Genomic DNA, 21,601 nt, shown 5'->3' on the forward strand with positions numbered 1-21,601 from the left:
GACCTGGCGTGTGACCCGACTATTCTCTGCCCGCTGCCTTGTACCGTGCTGTCCTCCCCGTTACCGACCCGGCTTGCCTGACTCTGCACTTGCTCCGCCATCCATCCATCCATCCATTCCTCTCAGCGGGGTTCCCAGACCTCCTCATTAGAGATGAGCGAATCGAACCAGGCGAACCGGAATTCGAGTCGAATTTCAGGAAATATTCGATTCGCGGCGAAACCGAAATTTTGCCTACTTCGGGTGCGCGAATCGAACATTTCCCGATCAGCCGGCAAAAGTGTCCCTGCAGTGAGCTCCGCTATTTCTGACAGTTCTCTGACAGAAGGAACACATGTTTAGCGGTTGAAACATTGTATCTATTAGTTTACATTTAGGATACAGATGTTTCAACCACTGTTCATGTGAAGAAGCTGTGAGAGAACTGTCAGAAATAGAGGAACTCTGCACATACACTTTTTGCCGGCTTGGAATTATTCTTCTTTTCATCCTACTTCTTCTTCTTCTTCATCTTCATCCTCAGAAGAAGAGGATGAGGATGAAGAAGAAGAAGAAGAAGTAGGATGAAAAGAAGAATAATTCCAAGCCGGCAAAAAGTGTATGTGCAGAGTTCCAACTCTGCACATACACTTTTTGCCGGCTTGGAATTCTTCTTCTTTTCATCCTACTTCTTCTTCTTCTTCTTCTTCTTCTTCTTCTTCATCCTCATCCTCTTCTTCTGAGGATGAGGATGAGGATGAAGAAGAAGAAGAAGCAGTAGGATGAAAATAAGAATAATTCCAAGCCGGCAAAAAGTGTATGTGCAGAGTTCCTCTATTCTGCAGATACACTTAGAGGAGCTCTGCACATACACTTTTTGCCTGTTTGGAATTAATCTTATTTTCATCCTACTTCTTCTTCTTCTTCTTCTTCTTTATCCTCATCCTCAGAAGAAGAAGAAGAGGATGAAGAAGAAGAAGAAGAAGAAGAAGAAGTAGGATGAAAATAAGAATAATTGCAAGCCGGCAAAAAGTGTATGTGCAGAGTTCCTCTATTCTGCAGATACACTTAGAGGAGCTCTGCAGATACACTTAGAGGAGCTCTGCACATACACTTTTTGCCGGCTTGGAATTAATCTTATTTTCATCCTACTTCTTCTTCTTCTTCTTCTTCATCCTCATCCTCATCCTCAGAAGAAGAAGAAGAGGATGAGGATGAAGAAGAAGAAGTAGGATGAAAATAAGAATAATTCCAAGCCGGCAAAAAGTGTATGTGCAGAGCTCCTCTAAGTGTATCTGCAGAGCTCCTCTAAGTGTATCTGCAGAATAGAGGAACTCAGCACATACACTTTTTGCCGGAAACCGCTGTATGGAGGGAATGTCCCAGAACTGTCATAAATAGTCTATTTCTGACAGTTCTGGGACATTCACTCCATACAGCTGTTTCAACCGCTGTATGGAGGGAATGTCATAGAACTGTCAGAAATAGACTATTAATGACAGTTCTGGGACTGTCCTTCCATACAGCGGTTGAAACATTGTATGTATTTGTTTCCATAAATGGATCCATTTATGGAAACAAATACATACAATGTTTCAACCGCTGTATGGAAGGACAGTCCCAGAACTTCCATACAGCGGTTGAAACATTGTATGTATTTGTTTCCATAAATGGATCCATTTATGGAAACAAATACATACAATGTTTCAACCGCTGTATGGAAGGACAGTCCCAGAACTGTCATTAATAGTCTATTTCTGACAGTTCCATGACATTCCCTCCATACAGCGGTTGAAACAGCTGTATGGAGTGAATGTCCCAGAACTGTCAGAAATAGACTATTTCTGACAGTTCTGGGACAATCACTCCATACAGCAGTTTCAACCGCTGTATGGAGGGAATGTCATGGAACTGTCAGAAATAGACTATTAATGACAGTTCTGGGACTGTCCTTCCATACAGCGGTTGAAACATTGTATGTATTTGTTTCCATAAATGGATCCATTTATGGAAACAAATAGATACAATGTTTCAACCGCTGTATGGAAGGACAGTCCAAGAACTGTCATAAATAGTCTATTTCTGACAGTTCTATGACATTCCCTCCATACAGCGGTTGAAACAGCTGTATGGAGTGAATGTCCCAGAACTGTCAGAAATAGACTATTTATGACAGTTCTGGGACATTCACTCCATACAGCGGTTGAAACATTGTATCTATTTTTTTCCATAAATGACATTCTGCAGATACACTTAGAGGAGCGCTGCAGATACACTTTTTGCCGGCTTGGAATTATTCTTATTTTCATCCTACTTCTTCTTTTTCTTCTTATGAGGATGAGGATGAAGAAGAAGAAGTAGGATGAAAATAAGATTAATTCCAAGCCGGCAAAAAGTGTATCTGCAGCGCTCCTCTAAGTGTATTTGCAGAATGTCATTTATGGAAAAAAATAGATACAATGTTTCAACCGCTGTATGGAAGGACAGTCCCAGAACTGTCATAAATAGTCTATTTCTGACAGTTGTGGGACATTCACTCCATACAGCTGTTTCAACCGCTGTATGGAGGGAATGTCATAGAACTGTCAGAAATAGACTATTAATGACAGTTCTGGGACTGTCCTTCCATACAGCGGTTGAAACATTGTATGTATTTGTTTCCATAAATGGATCCATTTATGGAAACAAATACATACAATGTTTCAACCGCTGTATGGAAGGACAGTCCCAGAACTGTCATTAATAGTCTATTTCTGACAGTTCCATGACATTCCCTCCATACAGCGGTTGAAACAGCTGTATGGAGTGAATGTCCCAGAACTGTCAGAAATAGACTATTTCTGACAGTTCTGGGACAATCACTCCATACAGCTGTTTCAACCGCTGTATGGAGGGAATGTCATGGAACTGTCAGAAATAGACTATTAATGACAGTTCTGGGACTGTCCTTCCATACAGCGGTTGAAACATTGTATGTATTTGTTTCCATAAATGGATCCATTTATGGAAACAAATACATACAATGTTTCAACCGCTGTATGGAAGGACAGTCCCAGAACTGTCAGAAATAGTCTATTTCTGACAGTTCTGGGACATTCACTCCATACAGCTGTTTCAACCGCTGTATGGAGGGAATGTCATAGAACTGTCAGAAATAGACTATTAATGACAGTTCTGGGACTGTCCTTCCATACAGCGGTTGAAACATTGTATCTATTTGTTTCCATAAATGGATCCATTTATGGAAACAAATAGATACAATGTTTCAACCGCTGTATGGAAGGACAGTCCCAGAACTGTCATTAATAGTCTATTTCTGACAGTTCTATGACATTCCCTCCATACAGCGGTTGAAACAGCTGTATGGAGTGAATGTCCCAGAACTGTCAGAAATAGACTATTTATGACAGTTCTGGGACATTCACTCCATACAGCGGTTGAAACATTGTATCTATTTTTTTCCATAAATGACATTCTGCAGATACACTTAGAGGAGCGCTGCAGATACACTTTTTGCCGGCTTGGAATTATTCTTATTTTCATCCTACTTCTTCTTTTTCTTCTTATGAGGATGAGGATGAAGAAGAAGAAGTAGGATGAAAATAAGATTAATTCCAAGCCGGCAAAAAGTGTATCTGCAGCGCTCCTCTAAGTGTATTTGCAGAATGTCATTTATGGAAAAAAATAGATACAATGTTTCAACCGCTGTATGGAAGGACAGTCCCAGAACTGTCATAAATAGTCTATTTCTGACAGTTGTGGGACATTCACTCCATACAGCTGTTTCAACCGCTGTATGGAGGGAATGTCATAGAACTGTCAGAAATAGACTATTAATGACAGTTCTGGGACTGTCCTTCCATACAGCGGTTGAAACATTGTATGTATTTGTTTCCATAAATGGATCCATTTATGGAAACAAATACATACAATGTTTCAACCGCTGTATGGAAGGACAGTCCCAGAACTGTCAGAAATAGTCTATTTCTGACAGTTCTGGGACATTCACTCCATACAGCTGTTTCAACCGCTGTATGGAGGGAATGTCATAGAACTGTCAGAAATAGACTATTAATGACAGTTCTGGGACTGTCCTTCCATACAGCGGTTGAAACATTGTATGTATTTGTTTCCATAAATGGATCCATTTATGGAAACAAATACATACAATGTTTCAACCGCTGTATGGAAGGACAGTCCCAGAACTGTCATAAATAGTCTATTTCTGACAGTTCTGGGACATTCACTCCATACAGCTGTTTCAACCGCTGTATGGAGGGAATGTCATAGAACTGTCAGAAATAGACTATTAATGACAGTTCTGGGACTGTCCTTCCATACAGCGGTTGAAACATTGTATGTATTTGTTTCCATAAATGGATCCATTTATGGAAACAAATACATACAATGTTTCAACCGCTGCATGGAAGGACAGTCCCAGAACTGTCATTAATAGTCTATTTCTGACAGTTCCATGACATTCCCTCCATACAGCGGTTGAAACAGCTGTATGGAGTGAATGTCCCAGAACTGTCAGAAATAGACAGAAACTGTCACAGAACTGTCCTTCTTCTCACCCTTCTCCTTCTTCTCATCCTTCTTCTCATCCTTCTTCTCATCCTTCTTCTTCTCATCCTTCTCCTTCTTCTCATCCTTCTCCTTCTCCTTCTTCTCATCCTTCTCCTTCTTCTCATCCTTCTCCTTCTTCTCATCCTTCTCCTTCTCCTTCTTCTCATCCTTCTCCTTCTCCTTCTTCTCATCCTTCTCCTTCTTCTCATCCTTCTCCTTCTTCTCATCCTTCTCCTTCTTCTCATCCTTCTCCTTCTCCTTCTTCTCATCCTTCTCCTTCTTCTCATCCTTCTCCTTCTCCATCTTCTCATCCTTCTCCTTCTCCTTCTTCTCATCCTTCTCCTTCTCCTTCTTCTCATCCTTCTCCTTCTCCATCTTCTCATCCTTCTCCTTTTCCTTCTTCTCATCCTTCTCCTTCTGCTTCTCCTTCTCCTTCTCCTTCTTCTCATCCTTCTCCTTCTTCTCATCCTTCTCCTTCTCCTCATCCTTCTCCTTCTTCTCATCCTTCTCCTTCTTCTCATCCTTCTCCTTCTTCTCATCCTTCTCCTTCTTCTCATCCTTCTCCTTCTTCTCATCCTTCTCCTTCTCCATCTTCTCATCCTTCTCCTTCTCCATCTTCTCATCCTTCTCCTTTTCCTTCTTCTCATCCTTCTCCTTCTGCTTCTCCTTCTCCGTCTTCTCATCCTTCTCCTTCTCATCCTTCTCCTTCTTCTCATCCTTCTCCTTCTTCTCATCCTTCTCCTTCTTCTCATCCTTCTCCTTCTTCTCATCCTTCTCCTTCTTCTCATCCTTCTTCTCATCCTTCTCCTTCTTCTCATCCTTCTCCTTCTTCTCATCCTTCTCCTTCTTCTCATCCTTCTCCTTCTCATCCTTCTCCTTCTCCTTCTTCTCATCCTTCTCCTTCTTCTCATCCTTCTTCTCATCCTTCTTCTCATCCTTCTTCTCATCCTTCTCCTTCTTCTCATCCTTCTCCTTCTTCTCATCCTTCTTCTCATCCTTCTCCTTCTTCTCATCCTTCTCCTTCTCCTTCTTCTCATCCTTCTCCTTCTCCTTCTTCTCATCCTTCTCCTTCTCTTTCTTCTCATCCTTCTCCTTCTCCTTCTTCTCATCCTTCTCCTTCTCCTTATCCTTCTTCTCATCCTTCTCCTTCTCCTCATCCTTCTCCTTCTTCTCATCCTTCTCCTTCTCCTTCTCTTTCCTCATCTCCAAGGGCATTTAAATTAAAGGTACAGTGTTCTGCACTAATTTAAAGGCTCTCTGAAGCCTAGAAACCCTTTTTATAAGTCATCTTCGTAGCGAAGAAATTCGCATCGAATCGAATTTCACACTGGAATTCGCCGAATCAGCCGAATCGAATTTTTGAGAAATTCGCTCATCTCTACTCCTCATATCAGGCTCTCTCCCGTGGGAGCCCCTGGCGACCACCCCTACCACTGACGGGTGTCCTCAGTAAGCACGACCTGGTCCCGGGGTACTCCAAGTCCATCCCCACCATCAGGGGCTCTGGTGAACAAGTACTCTGTGACTTAGACTCCGTGCGCTGGGGACGCCTGATTAGTGGAGTGCTAGTGGTGTCGCCGGGCGGTCCCTTACACTGGCTGAGTAACATCAGCCGCCAGCAGATTTTAGCTCACTGTTGGCTGAATTGTGTCAGAATGAAGTGGACTGTAACCGTCAGGGGAAGTAGAGCCAAAAGAGCCTTTAAATATATCCTGTTCTTAATTTATGTCCCCCTCTGAACCATTTACCTTCAGTTTTCACAGATCCAACCAATTTTTTCACTTTATGCAGGTAACTCCAGGTCAGCTAACCTTAGTAAACTACTTATAACCATAGGGTGAGGCTCTGGATCCTGCATCTATCCTTCTTTGTGACCCACAAGGACATAATTAAGGAGAGTAAAAGATGTGTCTCTCTCCGCTTCCAATAACAATCAGGAGAACACCAATTATATTTTTAGAAGAAAGCAGTTAAGATGTTAATTTTCAGTGAGAATAATGTTTAAGGCTGTAAAATGATATCGCCTATGTATGTAATCAAATATTTATAGCCATCTTTTATGTGCAAATCGCATCGTATTTATCCATTATTAAAATGAAGAGTGTTTTGCATTCTGTAAGATCATTAAAATTTTACGGCTTTTTTTCCCATCGACGCCGAAGCCCTCGTTACATTTGTTCTTCAAGTGTAAAATTACACGAGGCGAAAGATGTGATTTGGCCCTGTGACTTTGCAGCGCATTAGACAGTTGATGCAAATCAGATGATTCAAACAAGTTTACGGGAAAGGTGTTTAGATTCATCCAACCGAAACCTGGCACTGCGAAGACTGTGCAGAAAAAATATTGTCGGATATCAGCTGAACTAGGGTTGCCTTAAAGGAGAAAGTCACTGTTTACCTTTGATGAAATTGAACACATCATCTTAATATTTCCTCTTTTTGCCATGAATATGAAAACCTGGCTCCCAAGGCAATTTATGTGCCTTAAAGGGTAACTACACTTTCTTAAAAAATGGCATATACAATTCCTGAATGAGCCATATTGTAATTTGATGTTATTAAAGTATAACTAAAAGCTAAACTTATTTTTTTTTTTTTGCTTTGGATAGAGTGGAGAGGGATTAAGACACCTGGCAGTTTTTATTGCTGTTTGTACCCACCGCTAGGGGGATTCACCCTCTCTACTTGTCCTGTTTACCATTATCAGTGAAAGTGAAAGAAAATCCCAAATTTTGGGTTGTCCCTAGAAAAGTAATAGAGGGGAAATGTTCCAATGTAAACACTTGTTCTGGTGACCTGGGAGTCTCCAAGGAATTCCCTTCATTTGCATAGATTTCATCTCCTTTCCTGTTTGGCTATGGGACAGGACGTGAAGGGAAATGTCCACAAAAAAACGCAGATGGCGAAAAAAAATCTGACAGGGGTTATAACCTTCTCTTGCTCTGTCCAAAACTTAAAAAAAAAAAAAAAAAAAGTTTGCCTATAGTTTTACTTTAAAAATTAACTATTTTTTTCAAACTGCAGATGCTATATTCTCTGTAAAATTCAAAGCAATATGGCAACCTGGATGTGTTCTGAACACAGTTGATGTAATTTCCAGCTTGTGTGATTAGCTCACTGATTTTTTTCCCAGAAGGCTGCACTAGGAAGTAAAATTTTAAGCACCCCTTGCAATAGAAATGATTGTTTTAGTGAGATACTCTACAAGGGTCAAAAATGTTCAAAGGGATGCAGACACTGCAGTTTTTCTGATCAGAACACTAAGCGTGCACCAGCTGATTACAGTGAACCAGTCTTCCCAATTCAGAATCAGTATTCAAAGGACACAATGGAACAAACTGCTTTTTCAGAGCAGAAAAGGGTAGGGCTCTGCAGCAAATATTGTTAAAATCCTTGCAATGTACATTGATCAACCACAGGGGATTTTTTATCTCAACAAAAGTGGAGTAAGGCAGGCCATAGACGGGCCGTTTATCCACCGAATTTTCGGCCGATAAACGAAAAATCGGTCGGCCACGTTGCTGATGCTGCCACCCATGTCCACGAAAAACGGCAATTTTTTGCGGATTTTCCAGCATGACCGATAAAACTAAACGAGAAGATCCGATGGGCTGGAGGCCAGCATGTCAAATCGGCTGATATTCATGCCGTTAGCGGGGCACTAACGGCATGAATATCGGACGATTTTTCATGCGGACGAAAATTTGGCAGATAAATGACCCGTCTATGGTCTACATTACTCTTTAACACATCATTAGCCTAAATCACTAGCATCGTGGGTGTTTTATGTCATTGCAGACTGCAAAGAATCTTTTTTTCAGTTAAACATATGCTGTCTAGGGTACTTTGTGTGAGACGATGGCCATGTTGCACTGTGAATTGAGAATCAGAATCTGCCTGAGTATTAAGCAAATATGGTTATACCCATGTAGACTATGCATAAAAACAAGGTATATAACACTAAAACTTACAGACAAAATTATTTTACGTCAAGTTAACTTGTTGCACATGTTAAAAGAAAAAAAATTGTGACTATAGTTATCCATCCCTTTTTATTCTGTTATTTTGGTGGCACCGAACCCAATACCAGATGTCCATGATTTAGTGCTGTGCTCTGGGTGTATTTATGTATATCTGACAGGACCTATGGGAGAGCAGTGGGTGGTATATCTCTCTAGTAGGTTCCAGTCTGGGAGATGGGCCAGTAATTGGGACACCCTCAGGTCCTCACAAAAAACGGCAACGTAGGTGACAAAGATCACCTCACTGCCACTTCTGTATCCAGCAGCTTTCCTGGACTCTGTAAAGACACTGACCAAGGGCTAGCCATGTAGTTTTGCTTGGCCTGGGATGATAAATTTATTTTGGACTAACTTGTAACTGAATCTGGGGGCTCAGTCCAATGGGATGATCTGTGTCCAAAGTGGTATTTCTTGCAGATGAAACAGGTTTTACACGCATAAAACACACAAATACTCATATTTACAGTGCCTTGAAAAAGTATTCATAACCCTTGAAATTTTCTACATTTTGTCATGTTACAACCAAAAAATGTAAATGTGTTTAATTGAGATTTTATGTGATAGACCAACACAAAGTGGCACATAATTATGAAGTGGAAGGCAGGGGCGGACTGACAACTCATGGGGCCCCCGGGCAATAGGGGATCATGGGACCCCTGTGTCCTTGCCCAAACTCAAAAAAGCCTATGAAAAAGGTACCAGGGGCATCTCATGGGGCCCCCTACTGACCCCGGGCCCTCGGGCAGTGCCCGAGTTTCCAAATGGTCAGTCTGCCCCTGGTGGAAGGAAAATGGTAAATGGTTTTCACAAATAAATATCTGAAAAATGTGGTGTGCATTTGTATTCAGCCCCCCTGAGTCAATACTTTTGTAGAACCACCTTTCGCTGCAATTAGTTGCAAGCCTTTTTGGGATGTCTCTACCAGCATTGCACATCTAGAGAGTTATTTTTTGCCCATTCTTCTTTGAAAAATAGCTTGAGCTCTGTCAGATTGCATGGAGAGCGTTTGTGAATAGCAATTATCAAGTCTTGCCACAGATTCTCAATTGGATTTAGGTCTGGACTTTGACTGGGCCATTTTAAAACATGAATATGCTTTGATCTAAACCATTTCATTGTAGCTCTGGCTGTATGTTTAGGGTTGTTCTGCCCCAGTTTAGGGTTGTTCAGCCCCAGTCTCAAATCTTCTGCAGACTCTAACACGTTTTCTTCTAAGATTGCCCTGTATTTTGCTTCATCCATCTTCCCATCAACTCTGACCAGCTTCCCTGTCACTCCGGAAGAAAAGCATCTCCACAACATGATGCTGCCACCACCATGTTTCACAGTGGGGATGGTGTGTTCAGGATGATGTGCAGTGTTTGTTTTCTGCCACACAGAGTGCTTTACTTTTAGGCCAAAAAGTTTAATTTTGGTCTCATCTGACCAGAGTATCTTCTTCCACATGTTTGCTGTGTCTTCCACATGGCTTCTTGCAAACAGGACTTCTTATGGCTTTCTTCTTGCCATTCTTCCATAAAGGCCAGATTTGTGGAGTTCATGACTAATAGTTGTCCCGTGGACAGATTCTCTCACCTGAGCTGTGGATCTCTGCAGCTCCTCCAGTTACCATGGGCTTCTTGGCTGCTCTGATTAATGCCGGATACTGGCCTGTCAGTTTAGGTGGACAGCCATATCTTGGTAGGTTTGCAGTTTTGCCATAGTCTTTCCATTTTCGGATGATGGATTGAACAGTGCTCCGTGAGATGTTCAAAGCTTGGGATATATTTTTATAACCTAACCCTGCTTTAAACTTCTCCACAACTTTATCCCTGACCTGTCCGAGGTATTTGTTCACGAATGTTTTCTAACAAACCTCCTGAAGGCTTCACAGAACAGCTGTATTTATATTGAGATTAAATTACAGAAAGGTGGACTTCTGAAGGCAATTGGTTCCACTAGATTTTAGGTAGGGGTATTAGAGTAAAGGGGGCTGAATACAAATGCACGCCACACTTTTCAGATATTTATATGTAAAAAATTTTGAAAACCACTTCACAATTATGTGCCACTGTGATGGTCTATCACATAAAATCCCAATAAAATACATTTACATTTTCAGTTGTAACATGACAAAATGAGGAAAATTTCAGGGGTATGAATACTTTTTCAAGGCACTTTATAGGTTACATTGTAAGCTCAGTTCAGATGGCTTAGAAAAACATTGTCCAAGAGATCCTCTGTATTAAAGACGATTGACTTGCTGCCACTGACGTACAGGGTTTAGTCCCATCCTGCCTTCCCTTGTCTAGTCACAGGTTTCAGCTCTACTTGGGTGGATTCTAGGGCCTTTAGAACCTGGTGAAAGATATTGGGGTTGATTTACTAAAACTGGAGAGTGCAAAATCTGGTGCAACTGTACATAAAAAACAATTCGCTTTCAGGTTTCTTTGTCAAAGCTTTAGGCCCCTTTCAGATGGGGCGGACCGGTCAGCAGATCCGCTTGCTCAGTGGAGGATCTCTCCCCTGATCCCTGCTGAGCAAGCGAATGACAGGTCTATGTCCACTCTGCTGATGTAGAGCGGACACTGACACGGACATAGACACAGCCACAGCCTGCTGTTTTCTCTGGGGCAGTCTGATGGAAACGGACCGTCTCTCCGTTTCCATCCGACTGTCAACTGATCTGATATGCCAGATGGATGGGGAATGGATCTCCACCTGCCTGTTTTTTGTGTACAGGATCAGATGCCGGTGGGTGTAGAGAGCTATTAATGGTCCGATCGGGTCCACCTGAAAAACTAACAGGCAGACCTGATCGGTCCGTCCGTGTGAAAGAGGCCTAACTGAACAAGGTGAAGTTAGAAGCTGATTGACTACCGTGCACAGCTGCACCAGATTTTGCACTCTTCAGTTTTAGCAAATCAATCCCATATTGTATCAGGATCCAGCATATCAGAATTAATTGAAATCATGGGCAAAACTGTGCCAAATTAAAGTGCACAGCCAAAACATTTTTCAGATGTGGCTGGAGTAGGGATAGGTAAAAACCTCCCAAGGTTTTTTTTTTTTCCGGCAATCTGTATTCTGTTGCAGACGTTTCCCTTCTCTTCTTTTCCAGAACACGCAACTGCAGATAAGAGAAAGTGAGAGGATTTGCCAACTTAGCTGTCACAGAAACACCTTTCCCTATTGGAGGATTTCCCTCCGCCTCTAATTCTGATGACAATTGTTAAATGTCTGATTTTCCATAGCCGACAGTAGTCACCAGGACAAACAGAGAGGGTGAATCTCCCTAGCAGGGACACTGACAGTAATAAAAATCTGACAACCATTCCCTGCTTTATCAAAAAAAAACAAAAACGTTTTGACTAAAGATATATTTGAATCCTAAACAACTCCATAAGTCTACTGAGGAAAAATATTAAAGCACTCTGGTATTTAAAGTGAACCTTTACCCTTGTTGCCTCTCCCCTGCTGTAAATAAAGGTATCAAAAGCTGTAGGGTAAATTAAAAGATATTCTGCTCACCTTATCCTCCAGCTTCTGTGGTGCAGTGGGTGATGTCATCACTGTCTGATGAGGGAATGCAGAGTGTAGTAATCATACACACAGAGATGGATGCGGTCATCCATTTTGCTCCAAATGCCTCCATCTTGTATCTCTCCCAAATCAGATTCCTCTGATATCCCCCCTCCCTCTCTGTTGAGTGACATGTGGTCTGGATGATGACAGAGATCACAGGCAGCAAACTCATTGGGGAGGGCGTCATGGCTATAAACCCCAATTAGCGGTGCCCCTATGTCTGCGAGACTCTTGCTGGAGAAGAGATCATAAAACCATAAACCAAGCCCTCACTGAGCCTCAAAGACATTCCAGGTAGTCGTAAAAACAGACACATTGAAAAACTCACTTTTCCGTATAATTTTATATCTTCAAATAGGACATAATTACATAAACATCGAGCACATATTCGGACGGCTCACTCTAATACAAGTCACCTGGTATATTACATCCCCTAGCTGGCATATACAAGAGAGCAGAAAATTATATCTCCTTAACCATTCAAGCAGGTATGTTATATTTCATATCTAACCATTCAGCAGATGCGTCTGCATATTACTCTACTAGTGGCCAGGCTGCTAAATGCACCAAGAATAAGTTATGAACCATGACATCAACTATGAGAGTTTTTGGTTCTAGCTTGGGTCTCCGCCTCAACACCCCTCCCCAAATGAGGCGATTGGTTCTCTGCTTTAAGGAGACACCCTGCTGAGTTCCTAGAAAAAGCTGAGCTAAGCTGAGTTAAGTTGAAGATTCTCCCTTTTAACATCGGAACTAACGTTGGGAGATAAGGCATCCTTTTGGCTCTGAAACCTGATCAGCATAAAACCAAGGCTGACAGCAAGTACTTTATCCCTGTAAACTTCTTTCTGTTCTCTCTTTGCTGTGCTATTGCTTTCTGTATATTTAGATATATATATTGGCTACATCTTTTTCTGTAAATATTTTTCTTGCACCCTTTTGACCTTTTAATAATAAATCTTACTTTCTGAAAGTGTTGAACTGTTTCTAAAGCTCTTTAATGCAAACTAAGAATCCCTGCCTCTGAAAAGTGCTACTGTGTGTGTGTTTTAAACTTCGGTATATCTCTGCCTGTGGTGACAGTGGTATACCAACAATTATTCAAACATCATAGTGTTATTGCTGATATTGCCGAGTTTCCTCTTTCTCTGTACAAAAAGGAGGTGGTGGCAGTGTGAAGGGTTAATTGCGTAATTAACCTGACCCAGTAACAATCGCTCCTAGGCTGCCGGCACACAGGTTGTGGTCCATTAGCTGGAAAATTTTTGTGCAGGGTGCAGCTGGGCGTGGCATTGTTAAGCACATGGCAGCGCGGTTTTAGATTGGCTAGTCCTTCGGTCACGAGTTTGGTGAGAAGGGCTGGGGTCTGATGCCACGATCGTCACACAGAGTACTTCATATTTGTCAGAAGATTCTGCAGCATGGTGCTGGGAGTGAGATCTGAAATATTCTACACACCCAAGCCTCACCCGACACAGCAGACAAAATGGGTATACTAACTTTGACTTTTCTTTTAATTTAATGTTTTTCTCTTACAAGCAGTTTTACAGAACCCTATTTACAGAAATTATGCAAAGGGGAAGGGGTGCAAATGTAAAGAGCAGACCTTACTGTAATGGTGTAAAGTCCACTTTAAGATTCTAGTAATTCATATAATTTGCAGTGTTTATTTCCAGACTTCATAAATCCTTCACCATTCTACTGATATTTTCTCCTAGTATTTTGCAGCCCCCTTGATTTATTGTCATAGACACCCTTTACAATTCTGTTGGGGTGCAGCACTGAAAGTGTCCGTAATTGCACCCAATTCATGTACCAGTCACAGACAGGTACATGAATTTGTCCGTGTCCGCACTGGATACTCCTCCACAGTGCATCCACTCCCACCTTCCCTCCTCAGCTACTGTGCCCCTCACACGGACATGTGCTTGGCCAAGGAGTTTTAAACTAGTGATGGCTGGAGCCTTACGGGGAATCGGGAGACTAGTCCCCTATTAGATCTGCTCCACATGTGATTGATAGCACATGGGAGGTTGTGGATTTAGTCCAATAGTGACTTTGGATTCGGCTAATTGCTGTGCACTGTCACTCAAAAGTGAAGCAGACTTGATAGGGAACTAGTCTCTTAGTTCCCCATCAGCCTCCTGCCTCCTAGGGACAAGTAATTTCCCAAATATGGGCATTGAATAATGTTCACATTTAGCTTTCGGCAGGGTAATCCACCGGCTGACAGCTAAATGAGGCAGGGGAAGCAGTCGCATATATGACCGCTTCCCAGCATCGGCACAGCCTGCTCTGAATACTGGTGTACCACTGGACACCAGATAGGAAGTTGGTTTTAATAACTGCTAGTTTCCTAACCAGATAATTCTTGAAGAATTTGTCACTGCCACAGTGATAGTTTCTTAAAGTGGCAGTAGAAAGATCTACTTGAATTTGCCGCACGTGTTGGTAATATTACTGAAACCGTCTCAAATCCTTGCCTGAATTAGGCACAGGTAGTTCTTATGGGAACTACCACCAGAAAATGGTCTTTGGGGGCGTTTTGCATTGGCCCGTGAGTTTCCTAATATATAAACACTTTTTTGCTAACTTGCCAGCGGCATGTATAATCTAGCAAGTACACAATCACTGGCAGCCACCTATGTGGAAATGTCTGCTGCTTCTAGTTAGCTTTTTCCTTGAAAAAGTTCCAGTGAGTCTCTTGACAGATATCAGCATCTCCCATTCCTTACTACTGTAAATGTGTGTTGAAATAGTCAATCACAAAATGTTATGGAGAAGAGCTCCGTAAAACTAGTAGTCAAGGGACTAATTAAAGCTAATGCAAGACACAAATTGATCATAATCGGCAAGACAAAGCTGTGTGGGAATCCTCTAAAATCATCTGTATCTTTTGAATGTGTAGGCTTCCAGGTTGATGGTCTCAGTGACCATATGACACATTTAGAGGTGATTGTTGATAAAGAATACCTCCATCTTCTAGCATCAATTAAACACTGTGGAGCTTTGAGCCATTACACCAGATGATATGGCATTAAATCCTTGCGTCCTCACATCAGTGTTTGTTCTGCTGGGCTAGCGTAAAATGCTTGTTACTCCCAATTACTTTTTATTTCTACAACACAAGGTAATTATGACGGGGCAATATGAACTGATCTGTTTGAGATGAAGAGAATATTGATTTATATGCTGTAAACACTAAAGTGGTACTAAAGACAAAATTAAAAATAATATACGGTATATGATGCAGTCTTCTTTTTTTTTTTTTTTTTACAACTTTCTTTACCAGGCCAATCTGTGCAGTAGTTGGAGGGTTGAGAAAAAACATTTAACACTGAAAGGGGTGCTTACAGGTTTTATTAATTTACTTAAAACATATGCCAAAAGAAAAACAAAAAGCTGTTGATGTAACTGCTTAAAATGTTTAACTGGAACTTTACTTACGTATAGTCCATCTAAACCTACTAGTCCATCTAGCAACAACCCTCTCCAAACATTGCTGCTGTATTGGAGCCACACTAAAGCTAGCCATAGATGGGAAGTTTTGTTTGCATTTAGCCAGTAGGCTGAACGAAAAAACAAAACTAACATATTGTTTGTGTGAATGGAGGTCCTCGCTGCTGGTACATTGCATTCTGACAGTGGGACCTGCTGCTAGAATACACTGATCACTGCTGGCCAATTGGCTGCAGCCACTAATTGACAGTTTTCCAGAATGTCCCTTCAAACAATCAACTTCTGTTGAGCAGGAACAGCCACCTACTGATTTGAAATCATTGTACAACAAATGTGTTTCAAAAGATTTGCTTTCTAAAAAACTGTTGGCAATTATGATAGACCCCTTCAAGCTGAACACACATATAATTTCAGAATGACTGTATCACATAGGATTCTTGAAAAATCTGAAATTGATTTTAACCACTTGAGCTCCAGAAGTGCTACTTGAACTGGCAATTGCTTTCTTTTGGTGGTATTTGATCACCAATGAATTTTTTTATTACATAAATGAAAAAAGACTGAACATATGGAAAAAAATTAGATATTTTCTACTTTTGTTCTAAAGCATTTCCCCCTAAAATCTAAAAATCTAATTTCTTCATAAATTTAGGCCAAAATGTATTCTGCTTTTGGTAAAAAAAAATACCAAAGCGTATATTGGTTTGTGTGAAAGTTAGTTTCTACAAACTATAGTACAGTGCCTTGAAAAAGTATTCATACCCCTTGAATTTTTCCACATCTTGTCATGTTACAACCAAAAACGTAAAAGTATTTTACTGGGATTTTATGTGATAGACCAACACAAAGTGGCACATTATTGTGAAGTGGAAGAAAAATGGTAAATGGTTTTCAAATTTATTTTACAAATAAATATCTGAAAAGTGTGGCGTGCATTTGTATTCAGCCCCCTTTCACTCTGATACCCCTAACTAAAATCTAGTGGAACCAATTCCTTTCAGAAGTCATCTAATTAGTAAATGGAGTCCACCTGTGTGTAATTTAATCTCCGTATAAATACTGCTGTTCTGTGAAGCCATCAAAGGTTTGTTAGAGAACATTAGTGAAGAAACAGCATCATGAAGGCCAGGGAGCACACCAGACAGGTCAGGGATAACGTTCTGGAGAAGTTTAAAGCCGGGTTAGATTATAAATAAAATATACCAAGCTTTGAACATCTCAGGAAGCACTGTTTAATCCATCATCTGAAAATGGAATAAGTATGGCACAACTGCAAAGCTACCAAGACATGGCCGTCTACCTAAACTGACAGGCCGAGCAAGAAGAGCATTGATCAGAGAAGCAGCCAAGAGGCCCATGGTAACTCTGGAGGAGCTGCAGAGATCCACAGCTCAGGTGAGAGAATCTATCCACAGGACAACTATTAGTCGTGCACTCCACAAATCTGGCCTTTATGGAAGAGTGGCAAGAAGAAAGCCGTTGTTGAAAGAAAGCCATAAGAAGTCCAGTTTGCAGTTTTGCAGGAAGCCATGTGGGGGACACAGCAAACATGTGGAAGAAGGTGCTCTGATCAGATGAGACCAAACGTGAACTTTTTGGCCTAAAAGGAAAACACTATGTTTGGCGGAAAACTAACACTGCACATCACCACACCATCCACACCGTGAAACATGGTGGTGGCAGCATCATGTTGTGGGGATTCTTTTCTTCAGCAGGGACAGGGAAGCTGGGAAGATAGATGGGCAATCTTAGAAGAAAACCTGTTAGTCTGTAAAAGACTTGAGACTGGGGTGGAGGTTCCTCTTCCAGCAGGACAACGACCCTAAACATACAGCCAGAGCTACAATGGAATGGTTTAGATCAAAGCAGATTAATGTGTTAGAATGGCCCAGTCAAAGTCCAGACCTATATCCAATTGAGAATCTGTGGCAAGACTTGAAAATTGCTGTTCACAGATGCTCTCCATTCAATCTGACAGAGCTTTAGCTATTTTGCAAAGAATAATGGCTACGAATTTCACTCTCTAGATGTGCAAAGCTGGTAGAGACATCCCCAAAAGACTTTCAGCTGTAATTGCAGCAAAAGGTGGTTCTACAAAGTATTTACTCAAGGGGGCTGAATACAAATGCACGCCACACTTTTCAGATATTTATTTGGAAAAAATTTGAAAACCATTTATCGTTTTCCTTCCACTTCACAATTATGTGCCACTTTGTGTTGGTCTATCACATAAAATCCCAATAAAATACATTTACGTTTTTAGTTGTAACATGACAAAATGAGGAAACTTTCAAGGGGTATGAATACTTTTTCAAGGCACTGTATATAAATTTTTAAAACCTGATCAATTCTGATTTTTTTTTTTTTTTACATACTGTCTCCAGCACACTACAGCGTCATGGTGTGGCAGTGATCAGGGACACTGACTAGTGACAGTATGATAAAAACTAAACACATTTTTTATATTTTTTTTTTCAATTCTTTAGCATACTTTCATCAGAGTAGTTCACAGCATCACTATAGGAATCACAGCTGTTATGAATGAATTCATTCAATAACAGCTTTGTTGACATTATGATCATGTGATCTCATAGTGATCACATGATCCCCCGGCCGATCAAAGCGGCCGGGTACTAGGAGCCGCAATCCACAGTGTTCAACAATAGTCAGCCAGCATTGATGGCTTCCAGTTGCTCAGTTATGGCAATGTCCTGATAGGACCTTTCGCCATGTTCATCAGTGATTGCATCTAGATTTTTGGTTAAAGTGTGAATGCAGAAAATGAATCTTCAATGACATGTTGCACTTCATGGTCCTTTATGCTGTAAGAATTTTGTCAACCAACTGAATGTAGTTTGGTGCTCTGTAGTTGCCAAGAAAATCATAAACAACATCCTTGAATACTTTTCAGGCAATTTTCTCTGGCCCCATAGATAGATCTTTGAACCCCTTGTCACTGATGATGTATCTGATCTGTGGACCAAAAGTGTGTTCCTTAATCTTGGCATTAGTTATTCTTGGAAACCTCTTTCTCAAGTAATGAAAAGCTTCACCCTCTTTGTTCTTGGCTGTCACAAAATGTTTTATCATATGTGAAGTTAAGGGAAAAACATGTTTGTAGGGTCAATACGTGGTTAGTTTTTTCTGTCCTGGAACCAAATTCTTTCAGAGTGGCTGTTTCTTTGGAATAGCATGCAACTGTCTTTTACGGCTGTCCCATTCGCATAAGTAACAACAGTACTTTGTATATTCAAGTTGCATTACAAGCAGCAGAGCCACTACTTTTAGATCTCCACAGATATTTCTGTTTTACCTGGTGGACTGTGCTTCAATGACAGCTCCATGTTTTCCTTAGTTTTTTTGCCGTATCACCAACAGGTATTGAAAGGTATACATTGCCATTGTGCAACAAGACAGCCTTTAGTCTTAACACTTATGAATCAATAAAAAGATGTCCTTCTAGTGGGCTATGCGAACGACCCACAACTGTGAACAAACCGTCAATGTCAGTAGGGAAAATGAGATTGTCAACCTGTGCAAACAGAAAAAATCCTGATCATTGTCAGTATCCATGTTTGGCTGGTACATTGCATCATTATTATTATTATTATACAGGATTTATATAGCACGAACAGTTTGCGCAATACTTTACAATATAAAGAGAGACCGTACAATTACAATACATTTCAGTACAGAAGGAATAGGAGGGCCCTGCTCGTGGAGTTTACAATCTAAAGGAAGGAGGGGGTAAAAAAGGTGATAGCTGCAGGGGATGATCTGATGGAGGTGACTCAAGTACAGTTCTTAGGTGGAGGTGGGGTAGGCTTCCCTGAATAAGTGAGTTTTCAAAGATGGCCTAAAGGCAGACAAGGTGGGGGCTGACCAGACATACTGGGGTAAGGGAGTTCCAGAGGATGGGAATGGCTCTGAAGAAGTCCTGGAGGCAAGCGTGGGAGGAGTCTACGAGGGAGCTAGACAGCAAGATGTCTTGGGAGGAGCGGAGCTGGCGATTTGGATAATCTCTGCAGATGAGGTTGGTGATGTAGCTAGGGGCAGTGTTGTAGATGGCTTTCTATGTTGTGGTTAGTATTTTTAATTTTATACATTCAGTTAGTGGAAGCCAGTGAAGGGACTGGCAGAAGGGCAGCAGTCGCTGATCGGTTGGTAAGGTGTATAAGTCTAGCAACAGCATTCATAATAGACTGAAGGGGGGATAACGTGTAACGGTAGGCCAGTAAGGAGGGAGTTGCAGTAATCAAGATGGGATATAACCAAGGCATGGATAAGTTATGTGGTGTCGTTCGGAAAGGAGCGGATTTTGGAAATGTTGCGGAGGTTGAGGTGGCAGGATTTAGCCAGTGATTGGATGTAGGACCCGAAGGAGAGGTCCGAGTCTAGGATTACACCTAGCACCTTGGCATGAGGGGATGGACCAATGGTTGTGCTGTTGATATTAATGGTAACGTCATGAGTGGGAGATCAGGGAGGAGGAAATAGTACAAGCTCAGTTCTAAAAAGATTGAGTTTAAGGGAGTAGTGTGATATCCATACTGATATATCGCTTAGTAGATTTGTGATAGAGATTGAGGGGGTGAGCTGGGGAGTGGAGAGAGAGATCTGGGTGTCCTCAGCATAGAGGTGGTATTGGAAGCCATGGGAGGTTATCAATTGGCCCAGGGAGGAGGTGTAGAGAGAGAAAAGGAGGGGCCCAAGGATGGAGTCTTGGGGTACCCCAATGGAAAGAGGAAGAGGAGCAGAGGAGTTGTTGTATGTGACGCTGGAAGTGTGCTGAGAAAGGTGAGAAATGAACCAGGAAAGAGCAGAGTCGCAGAAGCCAATGTAGTGGAGTTTACTGAGGAGAAGTGGGTGGTTGACTGTCAAAGGGAGCAGAAAGGTCTAGTAGTATGAGTATGGAGTAATGGTCATTTGGTTTTAGCCATTAGTAGGTTATTTTGTTTGCGCTTGTTTTCTTTTTTTAAAAAACAGAAACCAGTGACATTAGTCACAGAGAAGTAGCAGTCTTCACATAATCATTTTGTTCTCCCCATATCCTCAAGATAGCAAATGGCATTGGCTTTTGAGTTTCTCTGAGCTAAGCTCCAAGAACGACAGCACATCTTCACAACGTATGTGAGGAGTCCATGCCTGGTCTAGATCACCAAACTACAGCTCATATACTTTCTTAACAAGTCTAGTCATGGTGTGTCTTTAAGGCTGAATGTATCATGGTTGTTCTGACACTGGTGCAACATTTCTGCTGTCACCAAACGTCCTATAGCAAGTGTATAACTGGCTTATTTTTTATGTGAATTACATGTGCCTTGAAACACATCAAAATACATGGAACATTGTTAACAAAATTAATAGCATCTGTGCATGCAAGCTGCTTTCATAGCCTTTCCGAGCAGCATCCATCCAGCTTAAGCATGCCTAAGCTGTACCAGTTCCACAATGTTATGTAGTATGTCTGGACACGTATGCGCTACACAAAGCACCTTATAAAGCAAGCAAAAATAAACTTAAAATATATATAAGAAGAAATTACAAAATCAGAAGATTTTTATAAAACTGGACGTGATAGCGTAAATTACAGGTTATATTCTTGATTACCAGGCAAAAATCTATAAAGATAAGCCCAAAAATGTTCAGGAAGCAAAATCTCTGTGTGAGTTTGGTTGCTCCCTGCTAAACCGGATGAATTTTGATCTCTTTTGTGGCCAGCTCAGGACAGAAAGTGTGTTACCAGGTACAAATAAAGTAAAAAAAAAAAAAATAAAACCACAAAACAAATGCTGGGACTAAATCTAATGTCTGCTAAACTGCAATATATTAAAGATAAAGTTTCGCTAAAAAGAAAAAATATCTAAAACTTTAGTCACATCACGTACCTGTAAAGAAGTACAAGTATGCCCCAAGTTGTGCAGGTAGCTGGATCCTGCAGAAATTTTTACTGCAGGAATGCCTTGTTCAATTCCTGTCTCTGAACATCCAGTGCTGCAATGGTTAAT

General features: G+C 41.2%; 1 protein-coding gene across 1 annotated transcript in view; it reads left to right on the top strand.

The window, feature by feature from the left end:
• The window catches only part of TTLL11 (tubulin tyrosine ligase like 11), a 393,649-nt gene that overhangs the window by 346,392 nt on the left and 25,656 nt on the right, over positions 1-21,601 (top strand). The window lies entirely within an intron of this gene.

This window comes from Staurois parvus, unplaced genomic scaffold (genome assembly GCF_062004578.1).
Source record: "Staurois parvus isolate SC_StPar_1 unplaced genomic scaffold, SC_StPar_1.0 ptg000365l, whole genome shotgun sequence".
NCBI classification, from domain to species: domain Eukaryota; kingdom Metazoa; phylum Chordata; class Amphibia; order Anura; family Ranidae; genus Staurois; species Staurois parvus.